The sequence below is a fragment of the Schistocerca piceifrons genome, chromosome 8 (genome assembly GCF_021461385.2).
Source record: "Schistocerca piceifrons isolate TAMUIC-IGC-003096 chromosome 8, iqSchPice1.1, whole genome shotgun sequence".
Taxonomy (NCBI): domain Eukaryota; kingdom Metazoa; phylum Arthropoda; class Insecta; order Orthoptera; family Acrididae; genus Schistocerca; species Schistocerca piceifrons.
Window position 1 is genome coordinate 141040407 of NC_060145.1, and position 14612 is coordinate 141055018.

General features: G+C 53.1%; 32 non-coding genes across 32 annotated transcripts; 21 read left to right on the plus strand and 11 right to left on the minus strand.

The window, feature by feature from the left end:
* Positions 1–184: 184 nt before the first annotated feature.
* On the minus strand, positions 185–257 carry Trnar-acg. Its single transcript has one exon. It is a non-coding gene; the product is annotated as a tRNA-Arg (tRNA).
* A 445-nt stretch (positions 258–702) lies between these two features.
* Positions 703–794, plus strand: Trnai-uau. Its single transcript is given in 2 exon segments — positions 703–740; positions 759–794. It is a non-coding gene; the product is annotated as a tRNA-Ile (tRNA).
* Positions 795–906: 112 nt separating this feature from the next.
* On the plus strand, positions 907–978 carry Trnad-guc. The gene has a single exon. It is a non-coding gene; the product is annotated as a tRNA-Asp (tRNA).
* A 579-nt stretch (positions 979–1557) lies between these two features.
* Trnar-acg lies at positions 1558–1630 on the minus strand. Its single transcript has one exon. It is a non-coding gene; the product is annotated as a tRNA-Arg (tRNA).
* Positions 1631–2075: 445 nt separating this feature from the next.
* Positions 2076–2167, plus strand: Trnai-uau. Its single transcript is given in 2 exon segments — positions 2076–2113; positions 2132–2167. It is a non-coding gene; the product is annotated as a tRNA-Ile (tRNA).
* Positions 2168–2279: 112 nt separating this feature from the next.
* On the plus strand, positions 2280–2351 carry Trnad-guc. Its single transcript has one exon. It is a non-coding gene; the product is annotated as a tRNA-Asp (tRNA).
* Positions 2352–2930: 579 nt separating this feature from the next.
* On the minus strand, positions 2931–3003 carry Trnar-acg. The gene has a single exon. It is a non-coding gene; the product is annotated as a tRNA-Arg (tRNA).
* Positions 3004–3448: 445 nt separating this feature from the next.
* Trnai-uau lies at positions 3449–3540 on the plus strand. Its single transcript is given in 2 exon segments — positions 3449–3486; positions 3505–3540. It is a non-coding gene; the product is annotated as a tRNA-Ile (tRNA).
* Positions 3541–3652: 112 nt separating this feature from the next.
* On the plus strand, positions 3653–3724 carry Trnad-guc. Its single transcript has one exon. It is a non-coding gene; the product is annotated as a tRNA-Asp (tRNA).
* A 579-nt stretch (positions 3725–4303) lies between these two features.
* Trnar-acg lies at positions 4304–4376 on the minus strand. Its single transcript has one exon. It is a non-coding gene; the product is annotated as a tRNA-Arg (tRNA).
* A 445-nt stretch (positions 4377–4821) lies between these two features.
* Trnai-uau lies at positions 4822–4913 on the plus strand. Its single transcript is given in 2 exon segments — positions 4822–4859; positions 4878–4913. It is a non-coding gene; the product is annotated as a tRNA-Ile (tRNA).
* A 112-nt stretch (positions 4914–5025) lies between these two features.
* Trnad-guc lies at positions 5026–5097 on the plus strand. The gene has a single exon. It is a non-coding gene; the product is annotated as a tRNA-Asp (tRNA).
* Positions 5098–5676: 579 nt separating this feature from the next.
* Trnar-acg lies at positions 5677–5749 on the minus strand. Its single transcript has one exon. It is a non-coding gene; the product is annotated as a tRNA-Arg (tRNA).
* A 445-nt stretch (positions 5750–6194) lies between these two features.
* Positions 6195–6286, plus strand: Trnai-uau. The gene is given in 2 exon segments: positions 6195–6232; positions 6251–6286. It is a non-coding gene; the product is annotated as a tRNA-Ile (tRNA).
* Positions 6287–6398: 112 nt separating this feature from the next.
* On the plus strand, positions 6399–6470 carry Trnad-guc. The gene has a single exon. It is a non-coding gene; the product is annotated as a tRNA-Asp (tRNA).
* Positions 6471–7049: 579 nt separating this feature from the next.
* Positions 7050–7122, minus strand: Trnar-acg. Its single transcript has one exon. It is a non-coding gene; the product is annotated as a tRNA-Arg (tRNA).
* A 445-nt stretch (positions 7123–7567) lies between these two features.
* On the plus strand, positions 7568–7659 carry Trnai-uau. The gene is given in 2 exon segments: positions 7568–7605; positions 7624–7659. It is a non-coding gene; the product is annotated as a tRNA-Ile (tRNA).
* Positions 7660–7771: 112 nt separating this feature from the next.
* On the plus strand, positions 7772–7843 carry Trnad-guc. Its single transcript has one exon. It is a non-coding gene; the product is annotated as a tRNA-Asp (tRNA).
* Positions 7844–8422: 579 nt separating this feature from the next.
* On the minus strand, positions 8423–8495 carry Trnar-acg. The gene has a single exon. It is a non-coding gene; the product is annotated as a tRNA-Arg (tRNA).
* A 445-nt stretch (positions 8496–8940) lies between these two features.
* Positions 8941–9032, plus strand: Trnai-uau. Its single transcript is given in 2 exon segments — positions 8941–8978; positions 8997–9032. It is a non-coding gene; the product is annotated as a tRNA-Ile (tRNA).
* Positions 9033–9144: 112 nt separating this feature from the next.
* On the plus strand, positions 9145–9216 carry Trnad-guc. The gene has a single exon. It is a non-coding gene; the product is annotated as a tRNA-Asp (tRNA).
* Positions 9217–9795: 579 nt separating this feature from the next.
* On the minus strand, positions 9796–9868 carry Trnar-acg. The gene has a single exon. It is a non-coding gene; the product is annotated as a tRNA-Arg (tRNA).
* Positions 9869–10313: 445 nt separating this feature from the next.
* Trnai-uau lies at positions 10314–10405 on the plus strand. The gene is given in 2 exon segments: positions 10314–10351; positions 10370–10405. It is a non-coding gene; the product is annotated as a tRNA-Ile (tRNA).
* Positions 10406–10517: 112 nt separating this feature from the next.
* Positions 10518–10589, plus strand: Trnad-guc. Its single transcript has one exon. It is a non-coding gene; the product is annotated as a tRNA-Asp (tRNA).
* A 579-nt stretch (positions 10590–11168) lies between these two features.
* On the minus strand, positions 11169–11241 carry Trnar-acg. The gene has a single exon. It is a non-coding gene; the product is annotated as a tRNA-Arg (tRNA).
* A 445-nt stretch (positions 11242–11686) lies between these two features.
* Positions 11687–11778, plus strand: Trnai-uau. The gene is given in 2 exon segments: positions 11687–11724; positions 11743–11778. It is a non-coding gene; the product is annotated as a tRNA-Ile (tRNA).
* A 112-nt stretch (positions 11779–11890) lies between these two features.
* Trnad-guc lies at positions 11891–11962 on the plus strand. Its single transcript has one exon. It is a non-coding gene; the product is annotated as a tRNA-Asp (tRNA).
* Positions 11963–12541: 579 nt separating this feature from the next.
* Trnar-acg lies at positions 12542–12614 on the minus strand. Its single transcript has one exon. It is a non-coding gene; the product is annotated as a tRNA-Arg (tRNA).
* A 445-nt stretch (positions 12615–13059) lies between these two features.
* Positions 13060–13151, plus strand: Trnai-uau. Its single transcript is given in 2 exon segments — positions 13060–13097; positions 13116–13151. It is a non-coding gene; the product is annotated as a tRNA-Ile (tRNA).
* Positions 13152–13263: 112 nt separating this feature from the next.
* Trnad-guc lies at positions 13264–13335 on the plus strand. The gene has a single exon. It is a non-coding gene; the product is annotated as a tRNA-Asp (tRNA).
* Positions 13336–13914: 579 nt separating this feature from the next.
* Trnar-acg lies at positions 13915–13987 on the minus strand. The gene has a single exon. It is a non-coding gene; the product is annotated as a tRNA-Arg (tRNA).
* A 445-nt stretch (positions 13988–14432) lies between these two features.
* Positions 14433–14524, plus strand: Trnai-uau. The gene is given in 2 exon segments: positions 14433–14470; positions 14489–14524. It is a non-coding gene; the product is annotated as a tRNA-Ile (tRNA).
* The last annotated feature ends 88 nt before the right edge of the window (positions 14525–14612 follow it).

The following is a 14612-nucleotide window of genomic DNA, read 5'->3' on the forward strand; positions in this document are numbered from 1 at the left end:
ATCTCCCAGCTTGACTTGTCTCGACTTTGCTCGACTGACGCTACGCTGACGCTTGCACGAAGCGATATTTACCGCGATCGTCTCGAGATGCAGCTGCGAGATGCTCAGGATTAACATTGCACTCCACGAAGGTGGAGACATTCGAATGCACTGCCTAGCTACGCGCCCGCAACTAACAAAATGCCGACCCTGCCAGGATTCGAACCTGGAATCTTCTGATGCGTAGTCAGACGCGTTATCCGTTGCGCCACAGGGCCACTGTTCGCGTTTTCTGCTACGAGGCGGGTGCACATCGCAAAGCAACGTGTTCTCCGTGGCTCGGCAATTGCATGTCATCCACTGACAACGGCGGCGCGGCCACTCTGGTCTTCCGCACTCTGCAGGGAGCTGCCACCAAGGAAGGCATCTCTCCTCCTGCTGCTCGGCCACGGAGCGCCTGCACAGCTTAGAGCTTGCCACACATCTGCCGTCGCTGTTGGACAGGTAGCGGAATGCAAGGCGCCCGTTTTTTTGCATTTTTTCGCTGATGACAAGCGGTTGACATGCTTGTAAGTGTAGCATATAAAACAAAAATCGTATGAAGCATTCGTAGACAGGTGCTAAAGTCGTAGTATGGCCGCAGGTGACGGTCGTATGACGGGTCTGTAGCCACAACAGGTTGGCATCAAAGTGAATACCGCTAACTGTAAGCACTCTGCTGTAGCCCCAGTGGCGCAATTGGTTAGCGCACGGTACTTATAAGGCAGTAGCCGTGAGCAATGCCGGGGTTGTGAGTTCGAGCCTCACCTGGGGCATACTTTTATTTCGTAGCAGCTGACTATGGAAGCATCGGGACGCTAGATTTGAGATGCATCACGTACCTGAGAGACCATAAATGTGCGTGCACTGTAGTCAACGACTGCGTGTTCCTCGGTAGTATAGTGGTTAGTATCCCCGCCTGTCACGCGGGAGACCGGGGTTCGATTCCCCGCCGGGGAGGTGCGATTTTTATATCGCGAAGGTTGCACGTGTGGCCCGAAAAAGCATTACCGTTGTGATCAAGGAATGTAATTGCTAAAAAATCGTAAGAAAGTCTGCGTCTTAGGAAGTGTTTCTCGTATTCTGCACACGACGTCGTCGTTTCACAACTCACAGGGTTTGCTGTCGACGCTGAATCAGCGCACCCCAAGATTAATGATCGAGCTCGAAGCACCCAAGAAAAAGAATAATTTTAGCAGAGCGTGGTTTCGATCCACGGACCTCTGGGTTATGGGCCCAGCACGCTTCCACTGCGCCACTCTGCTGTGCCGAGAGAAGCGCGCTCTTCGGTGCGTGACATGGGACACTTGGAAAAGCGTTGTCTGCGTCGCCTACCGTTTAATTAACTGTGTAGCATCTCCCAGCTTGACTTGTCTCGACTTTGCTCGACTGACGCTACGCTGACGCTTGCACGAAGCGATATTTACCGCGATCGTCTCGAGATGCAGCTGCGAGATGCTCAGGATTAACATTGCACTCCACGAAGGTGGAGACATTCGAATGCACTGCCTAGCTACGCGCCCGCAACTAACAAAATGCCGACCCTGCCAGGATTCGAACCTGGAATCTTCTGATGCGTAGTCAGACGCGTTATCCGTTGCGCCACAGGGCCACTGTTCGCGTTTTCTGCTACAAGGCGGGTGCACATCGCAAAGCAACGTGTTCTCCGTGGCTCGGCAATTGCATGTCATCCACTGACAACGGCGGCGCGGCCACTCTGGTCTTCCGCACTCTGCAGGGAGCTGCCACCAAGGAAGGCATCTCTCCTCCTGCTGCTCGGCCACGGAGCGCCTGCACAGCTTAGAGCTTGCCACACATCTGCCGTCGCTGTTGGACAGGTAGCGGAATGCAAGGCGCCCGTTTTTTTGCATTTTTTCGCTGATGACAAGCGGTTGACATGCTTGTAAGTGTAGCATATAAAACAAGAATCGTATGAAGCATTCGTAGACAGGTGCTAAAGTCGTAGTATGGCCGCAGGTGACGGTCGTATGACGGGTCTGTAGCCACAACAGGTTGGCATCAAAGTGAATACCGCTAACTGTAAGCACTCTGCTGTAGCCCCAGTGGCGCAATTGGTTAGCGCACGGTACTTATAAGGCAGTAGCCGTGAGCAATGCCGGGGTTGTGAGTTCGAGCCTCACCTGGGGCATACTTTTATTTCGTAGCAGCTGACTATGGAAGCATCGGGACGCTAGATTTGAGATGCATCACGTACCTGAGAGACCATAAATGTGCGTGCACTGTAGTCAACGACTGCGTGTTCCTCGGTAGTATAGTGGTTAGTATCCCCGCCTGTCACGCGGGAGACCGGGGTTCGATTCCCCGCCGGGGAGGTGCGATTTTTATATCGCGAAGGTTGCACGTGTGGCCCGAAAAAGCATTACCGTTGTGATCAAGGAATGTAATTGCTAAAAAATCGTAAGAAAGTCTGCGTCTTAGGAAGTGTTTCTCGTATTCTGCACACGACGTCGTCGTTTCACAACTCACAGGGTTTGCTGTCGACGCTGAATCAGCGCACCCCAAGATTAATGATCGAGCTCGAAGCACCCAAGAAAAAGAATAATTTTAGCAGAGCGTGGTTTCGATCCACGGACCTCTGGGTTATGGGCCCAGCACGCTTCCACTGCGCCACTCTGCTGTGCCGAGAGAAGCGCGCTCTTCGGTGCGTGACATGGGACACTTGGAAAAGCGTTGTCTGCGTCGCCTACCGTTTAATTAACTGTGTAGCATCTCCCAGCTTGACTTGTCTCGACTTTGCTCGACTGACGCTACGCTGACGCTTGCACGAAGCGATATTTACCGCGATCGTCTCGAGATGCAGCTGCGAGATGCTCAGGATTAACATTGCACTCCACGAAGGTGGAGACATTCGAATGCACTGCCTAGCTACGCGCCCGCAACTAACAAAATGCCGACCCTGCCAGGATTCGAACCTGGAATCTTCTGATGCGTAGTCAGACGCGTTATCCGTTGCGCCACAGGGCCACTGTTCGCGTTTTCTGCTACGAGGCGGGTGCACATCGCAAAGCAACGTGTTCTCCGTGGCTCGGCAATTGCATGTCATCCACTGACAACGGCGGCGCGGCCACTCTGGTCTTCCGCACTCTGCAGGGAGCTGCCACCAAGGAAGGCATCTCTCCTCCTGCTGCTCGGCCACGGAGCGCCTGCACAGCTTAGAGCTTGCCACACATCTGCCGTCGCTGTTGGACAGGTAGCGGAATGCAAGGCGCCCGTTTTTTTGCATTTTTTCGCTGATGACAAGCGGTTGACATGCTTGTAAGTGTAGCATATAAAACAAGAATCGTATGAAGCATTCGTAGACAGGTGCTAAAGTCGTAGTATGGCCGCAGGTGACGGTCGTATGACGGGTCTGTAGCCACAACAGGTTGGCATCAAAGTGAATACCGCTAACTGTAAGCACTCTGCTGTAGCCCCAGTGGCGCAATTGGTTAGCGCACGGTACTTATAAGGCAGTAGCCGTGAGCAATGCCGGGGTTGTGAGTTCGAGCCTCACCTGGGGCATACTTTTATTTCGTAGCAGCTGACTATGGAAGCATCGGGACGCTAGATTTGAGATGCATCACGTACCTGAGAGACCATAAATGTGCGTGCACTGTAGTCAACGACTGCGTGTTCCTCGGTAGTATAGTGGTTAGTATCCCCGCCTGTCACGCGGGAGACCGGGGTTCGATTCCCCGCCGGGGAGGTGCGATTTTTATATCGCGAAGGTTGCACGTGTGGCCCGAAAAAGCATTACCGTTGTGATCAAGGAATGTAATTGCTAAAAAATCGTAAGAAAGTCTGCGTCTTAGGAAGTGTTTCTCGTATTCTGCACACGACGTCGTCGTTTCACAACTCACAGGGTTTGCTGTCGACGCTGAATCAGCGCACCCCAAGATTAATGATCGAGCTCGAAGCACCCAAGAAAAAGAATAATTTTAGCAGAGCGTGGTTTCGATCCACGGACCTCTGGGTTATGGGCCCAGCACGCTTCCACTGCGCCACTCTGCTGTGCCGAGAGAAGCGCGCTCTTCGGTGCGTGACATGGGACACTTGGAAAAGCGTTGTCTGCGTCGCCTACCGTTTAATTAACTGTGTAGCATCTCCCAGCTTGACTTGTCTCGACTTTGCTCGACTGACGCTACGCTGACGCTTGCACGAAGCGATATTTACCGCGATCGTCTCGAGATGCAGCTGCGAGATGCTCAGGATTAACATTGCACTCCACGAAGGTGGAGACATTCGAATGCACTGCCTAGCTACGCGCCCGCAACTAACAAAATGCCGACCCTGCCAGGATTCGAACCTGGAATCTTCTGATGCGTAGTCAGACGCGTTATCCGTTGCGCCACAGGGCCACTGTTCGCGTTTTCTGCTACGAGGCGGGTGCACATCGCAAAGCAACGTGTTCTCCGTGGCTCGGCAATTGCATGTCATCCACTGACAACGGCGGCGCGGCCACTCTGGTCTTCCGCACTCTGCAGGGAGCTGCCACCAAGGAAGGCATCTCTCCTCCTGCTGCTCGGCCACGGAGCGCCTGCACAGCTTAGAGCTTGCCACACATCTGCCGTCGCTGTTGGACAGGTAGCGGAATGCAAGGCGCCCGTTTTTTTGCATTTTTTCGCTGATGACAAGCGGTTGACATGCTTGTAAGTGTAGCATATAAAACAAGAATCGTATGAAGCATTCGTAGACAGGTGCTAAAGTCGTAGTATGGCCGCAGGTGACGGTCGTATGACGGGTCTGTAGCCACAACAGGTTGGCATCAAAGTGAATACCGCTAACTGTAAGCACTCTGCTGTAGCCCCAGTGGCGCAATTGGTTAGCGCACGGTACTTATAAGGCAGTAGCCGTGAGCAATGCCGGGGTTGTGAGTTCGAGCCTCACCTGGGGCATACTTTTATTTCGTAGCAGCTGACTATGGAAGCATCGGGACGCTAGATTTGAGATGCATCACGTACCTGAGAGACCATAAATGTGCGTGCACTGTAGTCAACGACTGCGTGTTCCTCGGTAGTATAGTGGTTAGTATCCCCGCCTGTCACGCGGGAGACCGGGGTTCGATTCCCCGCCGGGGAGGTGCGATTTTTATATCGCGAAGGTTGCACGTGTGGCCCGAAAAAGCATTACCGTTGTGATCAAGGAATGTAATTGCTAAAAAATCGTAAGAAAGTCTGCGTCTTAGGAAGTGTTTCTCGTATTCTGCACACGACGTCGTCGTTTCACAACTCACAGGGTTTGCTGTCGACGCTGAATCAGCGCACCCCAAGATTAATGATCGAGCTCGAAGCACCCAAGAAAAAGAATAATTTTAGCAGAGCGTGGTTTCGATCCACGGACCTCTGGGTTATGGGCCCAGCACGCTTCCACTGCGCCACTCTGCTGTGCCGAGAGAAGCGCGCTCTTCGGTGCGTGACATGGGACACTTGGAAAAGCGTTGTCTGCGTCGCCTACCGTTTAATTAACTGTGTAGCATCTCCCAGCTTGACTTGTCTCGACTTTGCTCGACTGACGCTACGCTGACGCTTGCACGAAGCGATATTTACCGCGATCGTCTCGAGATGCAGCTGCGAGATGCTCAGGATTAACATTGCACTCCACGAAGGTGGAGACATTCGAATGCACTGCCTAGCTACGCGCCCGCAACTAACAAAATGCCGACCCTGCCAGGATTCGAACCTGGAATCTTCTGATGCGTAGTCAGACGCGTTATCCGTTGCGCCACAGGGCCACTGTTCGCGTTTTCTGCTACGAGGCGGGTGCACATCGCAAAGCAACGTGTTCTCCGTGGCTCGGCAATTGCATGTCATCCACTGACAACGGCGGCGCGGCCACTCTGGTCTTCCGCACTCTGCAGGGAGCTGCCACCAAGGAAGGCATCTCTCCTCCTGCTGCTCGGCCACGGAGCGCCTGCACAGCTTAGAGCTTGCCACACATCTGCCGTCGCTGTTGGACAGGTAGCGGAATGCAAGGCGCCCGTTTTTTTGCATTTTTTCGCTGATGACAAGCGGTTGACATGCTTGTAAGTGTAGCATATAAAACAAGAATCGTATGAAGCATTCGTAGACAGGTGCTAAAGTCGTAGTATGGCCGCAGGTGACGGTCGTATGACGGGTCTGTAGCCACAACAGGTTGGCATCAAAGTGAATACCGCTAACTGTAAGCACTCTGCTATAGCCCCAGTGGCGCAATTGGTTAGCGCACGGTACTTATAAGGCAGTAGCCGTGAGCAATGCCGGGGTTGTGAGTTCGAGCCTCACCTGGGGCATACTTTTATTTCGTAGCAGCTGACTATGGAAGCATCGGGACGCTAGATTTGAGATGCATCACGTACCTGAGAGACCATAAATGTGCGTGCACTGTAGTCAACGACTGCGTGTTCCTCGGTAGTATAGTGGTTAGTATCCCCGCCTGTCACGCGGGAGACCGGGGTTCGATTCCCCGCCGGGGAGGTGCGATTTTTATATCGCGAAGGTTGCACGTGTGGCCCGAAAAAGCATTACCGTTGTGATCAAGGAATGTAATTGCTAAAAAATCGTAAGAAAGTCTGCGTCTTAGGAAGTGTTTCTCGTATTCTGCACACGACGTCGTCGTTTCACAACTCACAGGGTTTGCTGTCGACGCTGAATCAGCGCACCCCAAGATTAATGATCGAGCTCGAAGCACCCAAGAAAAAGAATAATTTTAGCAGAGCGTGGTTTCGATCCACGGACCTCTGGGTTATGGGCCCAGCACGCTTCCACTGCGCCACTCTGCTGTGCCGAGAGAAGCGCGCTCTTCGGTGCGTGACATGGGACACTTGGAAAAGCGTTGTCTGCGTCGCCTACCGTTTAATTAACTGTGTAGCATCTCCCAGCTTGACTTGTCTCGACTTTGCTCGACTGACGCTACGCTGACGCTTGCACGAAGCGATATTTACCGCGATCGTCTCGAGATGCAGCTGCGAGATGCTCAGGATTAACATTGCACTCCACGAAGGTGGAGACATTCGAATGCACTGCCTAGCTACGCGCCCGCAACTAACAAAATGCCGACCCTGCCAGGATTCGAACCTGGAATCTTCTGATGCGTAGTCAGACGCGTTATCCGTTGCGCCACAGGGCCACTGTTCGCGTTTTCTGCTACGAGGCGGGTGCACATCGCAAAGCAACGTGTTCTCCGTGGCTCGGCAATTGCATGTCATCCACTGACAACGGCGGCGCGGCCACTCTGGTCTTCCGCACTCTGCAGGGAGCTGCCACCAAGGAAGGCATCTCTCCTCCTGCTGCTCGGCCACGGAGCGCCTGCACAGCTTAGAGCTTGCCACACATCTGCCGTCGCTGTTGGACAGGTAGCGGAATGCAAGGCGCCCGTTTTTTTGCATTTTTTCGCTGATGACAAGCGGTTGACATGCTTGTAAGTGTAGCATATAAAACAAGAATCGTATGAAGCATTCGTAGACAGGTGCTAAAGTCGTAGTATGGCCGCAGGTGACGGTCGTATGACGGGTCTGTAGCCACAACAGGTTGGCATCAAAGTGAATACCGCTAACTGTAAGCACTCTGCTGTAGCCCCAGTGGCGCAATTGGTTAGCGCACGGTACTTATAAGGCAGTAGCCGTGAGCAATGCCGGGGTTGTGAGTTCGAGCCTCACCTGGGGCATACTTTTATTTCGTAGCAGCTGACTATGGAAGCATCGGGACGCTAGATTTGAGATGCATCACGTACCTGAGAGACCATAAATGTGCGTGCACTGTAGTCAACGACTGCGTGTTCCTCGGTAGTATAGTGGTTAGTATCCCCGCCTGTCACGCGGGAGACCGGGGTTCGATTCCCCGCCGGGGAGGTGCGATTTTTATATCGCGAAGGTTGCACGTGTGGCCCGAAAAAGCATTACCGTTGTGATCAAGGAATGTAATTGCTAAAAAATCGTAAGAAAGTCTGCGTCTTAGGAAGTGTTTCTCGTATTCTGCACACGACGTCGTCGTTTCACAACTCACAGGGTTTGCTGTCGACGCTGAATCAGCGCACCCCAAGATTAATGATCGAGCTCGAAGCACCCAAGAAAAAGAATAATTTTAGCAGAGCGTGGTTTCGATCCACGGACCTCTGGGTTATGGGCCCAGCACGCTTCCACTGCGCCACTCTGCTGTGCCGAGAGAAGCGCGCTCTTCGGTGCGTGACATGGGACACTTGGAAAAGCGTTGTCTGCGTCGCCTACCGTTTAATTAACTGTGTAGCATCTCCCAGCTTGACTTGTCTCGACTTTGCTCGACTGACGCTACGCTGACGCTTGCACGAAGCGATATTTACCGCGATCGTCTCGAGATGCAGCTGCGAGATGCTCAGGATTAACATTGCACTCCACGAAGGTGGAGACATTCGAATGCACTGCCTAGCTACGCGCCCGCAACTAACAAAATGCCGACCCTGCCAGGATTCGAACCTGGAATCTTCTGATGCGTAGTCAGACGCGTTATCCGTTGCGCCACAGGGCCACTGTTCGCGTTTTCTGCTACGAGGCGGGTGCACATCGCAAAGCAACGTGTTCTCCGTGGCTCGGCAATTGCATGTCATCCACTGACAACGGCGGCGCGGCCACTCTGGTCTTCCGCACTCTGCAGGGAGCTGCCACCAAGGAAGGCATCTCTCCTCCTGCTGCTCGGCCACGGAGCGCCTGCACAGCTTAGAGCTTGCCACACATCTGCCGTCGCTGTTGGACAGGTAGCGGAATGCAAGGCGCCCGTTTTTTTGCATTTTTTCGCTGATGACAAGCGGTTGACATGCTTGTAAGTGTAGCATATAAAACAAGAATCGTATGAAGCATTCGTAGACAGGTGCTAAAGTCGTAGTATGGCCGCAGGTGACGGTCGTATGACGGGTCTGTAGCCACAACAGGTTGGCATCAAAGTGAATACCGCTAACTGTAAGCACTCTGCTGTAGCCCCAGTGGCGCAATTGGTTAGCGCACGGTACTTATAAGGCAGTAGCCGTGAGCAATGCCGGGGTTGTGAGTTCGAGCCTCACCTGGGGCATACTTTTATTTCGTAGCAGCTGACTATGGAAGCATCGGGACGCTAGATTTGAGATGCATCACGTACCTGAGAGACCATAAATGTGCGTGCACTGTAGTCAACGACTGCGTGTTCCTCGGTAGTATAGTGGTTAGTATCCCCGCCTGTCACGCGGGAGACCGGGGTTCGATTCCCCGCCGGGGAGGTGCGATTTTTATATCGCGAAGGTTGCACGTGTGGCCCGAAAAAGCATTACCGTTGTGATCAAGGAATGTAATTGCTAAAAAATCGTAAGAAAGTCTGCGTCTTAGGAAGTGTTTCTCGTATTCTGCACACGACGTCGTCGTTTCACAACTCACAGGGTTTGCTGTCGACGCTGAATCAGCGCACCCCAAGATTAATGATCGAGCTCGAAGCACCCAAGAAAAAGAATAATTTTAGCAGAGCGTGGTTTCGATCCACGGACCTCTGGGTTATGGGCCCAGCACGCTTCCACTGCGCCACTCTGCTGTGCCGAGAGAAGCGCGCTCTTCGGTGCGTGACATGGGACACTTGGAAAAGCGTTGTCTGCGTCGCCTACCGTTTAATTAACTGTGTAGCATCTCCCAGCTTGACTTGTCTCGACTTTGCTCGACTGACGCTACGCTGACGCTTGCACGAAGCGATATTTACCGCGATCGTCTCGAGATGCAGCTGCGAGATGCTCAGGATTAACATTGCACTCCACGAAGGTGGAGACATTCGAATGCACTGCCTAGCTACGCGCCCGCAACTAACAAAATGCCGACCCTGCCAGGATTCGAACCTGGAATCTTCTGATGCGTAGTCAGACGCGTTATCCGTTGCGCCACAGGGCCACTGTTCGCGTTTTCTGCTACGAGGCGGGTGCACATCGCAAAGCAACGTGTTCTCCGTGGCTCGGCAATTGCATGTCATCCACTGACAACGGCGGCGCGGCCACTCTGGTCTTCCGCACTCTGCAGGGAGCTGCCACCAAGGAAGGCATCTCTCCTCCTGCTGCTCGGCCACGGAGCGCCTGCACAGCTTAGAGCTTGCCACACATCTGCCGTCGCTGTTGGACAGGTAGTGGAATGCAAGGCGCCCGTTTTTTTGCATTTTTTCGCTGATGACAAGCGGTTGACATGCTTGTAAGTGTAGCATATAAAACAAGAATCGTATGAAGCATTCGTAGACAGGTGCTAAAGTCGTAGTATGGCCGCAGGTGACGGTCGTATGACGGGTCTGTAGCCACAACAGGTTGGCATCAAAGTGAATACCGCTAACTGTAAGCACTCTGCTGTAGCCCCAGTGGCGCAATTGGTTAGCGCACGGTACTTATAAGGCAGTAGCCGTGAGCAATGCCGGGGTTGTGAGTTCGAGCCTCACCTGGGGCATACTTTTATTTCGTAGCAGCTGACTATGGAAGCATCGGGACGCTAGATTTGAGATGCATCACGTACCTGAGAGACCATAAATGTGCGTGCACTGTAGTCAACGACTGCGTGTTCCTCGGTAGTATAGTGGTTAGTATCCCCGCCTGTCACGCGGGAGACCGGGGTTCGATTCCCCGCCGGGGAGGTGCGATTTTTATATCGCGAAGGTTGCACGTGTGGCCCGAAAAAGCATTACCGTTGTGATCAAGGAATGTAATTGCTAAAAAATCGTAAGAAAGTCTGCGTCTTAGGAAGTGTTTCTCGTATTCTGCACACGACGTCGTCGTTTCACAACTCACAGGGTTTGCTGTCGACGCTGAATCAGCGCACCCCAAGATTAATGATCGAGCTCGAAGCACCCAAGAAAAAGAATAATTTTAGCAGAGCGTGGTTTCGATCCACGGACCTCTGGGTTATGGGCCCAGCACGCTTCCACTGCGCCACTCTGCTGTGCCGAGAGAAGCGCGCTCTTCGGTGCGTGACATGGGACACTTGGAAAAGCGTTGTCTGCGTCGCCTACCGTTTAATTAACTGTGTAGCATCTCCCAGCTTGACTTGTCTCGACTTTGCTCGACTGACGCTACGCTGACGCTTGCACGAAGCGATATTTACCGCGATCGTCTCGAGATGCAGCTGCGAGATGCTCAGGATTAACATTGCACTCCACGAAGGTGGAGACATTCGAATGCACTGCCTAGCTACGCGCCCGCAACTAACAAAATGCCGACCCTGCCAGGATTCGAACCTGGAATCTTCTGATGCGTAGTCAGACGCGTTATCCGTTGCGCCACAGGGCCACTGTTCGCGTTTTCTGCTACGAGGCGGGTGCACATCGCAAAGCAACGTGTTCTCCGTGGCTCGGCAATTGCATGTCATCCACTGACAACGGCGGCGCGGCCACTCTGGTCTTCCGCACTCTGCAGGGAGCTGCCACCAAGGAAGGCATCTCTCCTCCTGCTGCTCGGCCACGGAGCGCCTGCACAGCTTAGAGCTTGCCACACATCTGCCGTCGCTGTTGGACAGGTAGTGGAATGCAAGGCGCCCGTTTTTTTGCATTTTTTCGCTGATGACAAGCGGTTGACATGCTTGTAAGTGTAGCATATAAAACAAGAATCGTATGAAGCATTCGTAGACAGGTGCTAAAGTCGTAGTATGGCCGCAGGTGACGGTCGTATGACGGGTCTGTAGCCACAACAGGTTGGCATCAAAGTGAATACCGCTAACTGTAAGCACTCTGCTGTAGCCCCAGTGGCGCAATTGGTTAGCGCACGGTACTTATAAGGCAGTAGCCGTGAGCAATGCCGGGGTTGTGAGTTCGAGCCTCACCTGGGGCATACTTTTATTTCGTAGCAGCTGACTATGGAAGCATCGGGACGCTAGATTTGAGATGCATCACGTACCTGAGAGACCATAAATGTGCGTGCACTGTAGTCAACGACTGCGTGTTCCTCGGTAGTATAGTGGTTAGTATCCCCGCCTGTCACGCGGGAGACCGGGGTTCGATTCCCCGCCGGGGAGGTGCGATTTTTATATCGCGAAGGTTGCACGTGTGGCCCGAAAAAGCATTACCGTTGTGATCAAGGAATGTAATTGCTAAAAAATCGTAAGAAAGTCTGCGTCTTAGGAAGTGTTTCTCGTATTCTGCACACGACGTCGTCGTTTCACAACTCACAGGGTTTGCTGTCGACGCTGAATCAGCGCACCCCAAGATTAATGATCGAGCTCGAAGCACCCAAGAAAAAGAATAATTTTAGCAGAGCGTGGTTTCGATCCACGGACCTCTGGGTTATGGGCCCAGCACGCTTCCACTGCGCCACTCTGCTGTGCCGAGAGAAGCGCGCTCTTCGGTGCGTGACATGGGACACTTGGAAAAGCGTTGTCTGCGTCGCCTACCGTTTAATTAACTGTGTAGCATCTCCCAGCTTGACTTGTCTCGACTTTGCTCGACTGACGCTACGCTGACGCTTGCACGAAGCGATATTTACCGCGATCGTCTCGAGATGCAGCTGCGAGATGCTCAGGATTAACATTGCACTCCACGAAGGTGGAGACATTCGAATGCACTGCCTAGCTACGCGCCCGCAACTAACAAAATGCCGACCCTGCCAGGATTCGAACCTGGAATCTTCTGATGCGTAGTCAGACGCGTTATCCGTTGCGCCACAGGGCCACTGTTCGCGTTTTCTGCTACGAGGCGGGTGCACATCGCAAAGCAACGTGTTCTCCGTGGCTCGGCAATTGCATGTCATCCACTGACAACGGCGGCGCGGCCACTCTGGTCTTCCGCACTCTGCAGGGAGCTGCCACCAAGGAAGGCATCTCTCCTCCTGCTGCTCGGCCACGGAGCGCCTGCACAGCTTAGAGCTTGCCACACATCTGCCGTCGCTGTTGGACAGGTAGCGGAATGCAAGGCGCCCGTTTTTTTGCATTTTTTCGCTGATGACAAGCGGTTGACATGCTTGTAAGTGTAGCATATAAAACAAGAATCGTATGAAGCATTCGTAGACAGGTGCTAAAGTCGTAGTATGGCCGCAGGTGACGGTCGTATGACGGGTCTGTAGCCACAACAGGTTGGCATCAAAGTGAATACCGCTAACTGTAAGCACTCTGCTGTAGCCCCAGTGGCGCAATTGGTTAGCGCACGGTACTTATAAGGCAGTAGCCGTGAGCAATGCCGGGGTTGTGAGTTCGAGCCTCACCTGGGGCATACTTTTATTTCGTAGCAGCTGACTATGGAAGCATCGGGACGCTAGATTTGAGATGCATCACGTACCTGAGAGACCATAAATGTGCGTGCACTGTAGTCAACGACTGCGTGTTCCTCGGTAGTATAGTGGTTAGTATCCCCGCCTGTCACGCGGGAGACCGGGGTTCGATTCCCCGCCGGGGAGGTGCGATTTTTATATCGCGAAGGTTGCACGTGTGGCCCGAAAAAGCATTACCGTTGTGATCAAGGAATGTAATTGCTAAAAAATCGTAAGAAAGTCTGCGTCTTAGGAAGTGTTTCTCGTATTCTGCACACGACGTCGTCGTTTCACAACTCACAGGGTTTGCTGTCGACGCTGAATCAGCGCACCCCAAGATTAATGATCGAGCTCGAAGCACCCAAGAAAAAGAATAATTTTAGCAGAGCGTGGTTTCGATCCACGGACCTCTGGGTTATGGGCCCAGCACGCTTCCACTGCGCCACTCTGCTGTGCCGAGAGAAGCGCGCTCTTCGGTGCGTGACATGGGACACTTGGAAAAGCGTTGTCTGCGTCGCCTACCGTTTAATTAACTGTGTAGCATCTCCCAGCTTGACTTGTCTCGACTTTGCTCGACTGACGCTACGCTGACGCTTGCACGAAGCGATATTTACCGCGATCGTCTCGAGATGCAGCTGCGAGATGCTCAGGATTAACATTGCACTCCACGAAGGTGGAGACATTCGAATGCACTGCCTAGCTACGCGCCCGCAACTAACAAAATGCCGACCCTGCCAGGATTCGAACCTGGAATCTTCTGATGCGTAGTCAGACGCGTTATCCGTTGCGCCACAGGGCCACTGTTCGCGTTTTCTGCTACGAGGCGGGTGCACATCGCAAAGCAACGTGTTCTCCGTGGCTCGGCAATTGCATGTCATCCACTGACAACGGCGGCGCGGCCACTCTGGTCTTCCGCACTCTGCAGGGAGCTGCCACCAAGGAAGGCATCTCTCCTCCTGCTGCTCGGCCACGGAGCGCCTGCACAGCTTAGAGCTTGCCACACATCTGCCGTCGCTGTTGGACAGGTAGCGGAATGCAAGGCGCCCGTTTTTTTGCATTTTTTCGCTGATGACAAGCGGTTGACATGCTTGTAAGTGTAGCATATAAAACAAGAATCGTATGAAGCATTCGTAGACAGGTGCTAAAGTCGTAGTATGGCCGCAGGTGACGGTCGTATGACGGGTCTGTAGCCACAACAGGTTGGCATCAAAGTGAATACCGCTAACTGTAAGCACTCTGCTGTAGCCCCAGTGGCGCAATTGGTTAGCGCACGGTACTTATAAGGCAGTAGCCGTGAGCAATGCCGGGGTTGTGAGTTCGAGCCTCACCTGGGGCATACTTTTATTTCGTAGCAGCTGACTATGGAAGCATCGGGACGCTAGATTTGAGATGCATCACGTACCTGAGAGACCATAAATGTGCGT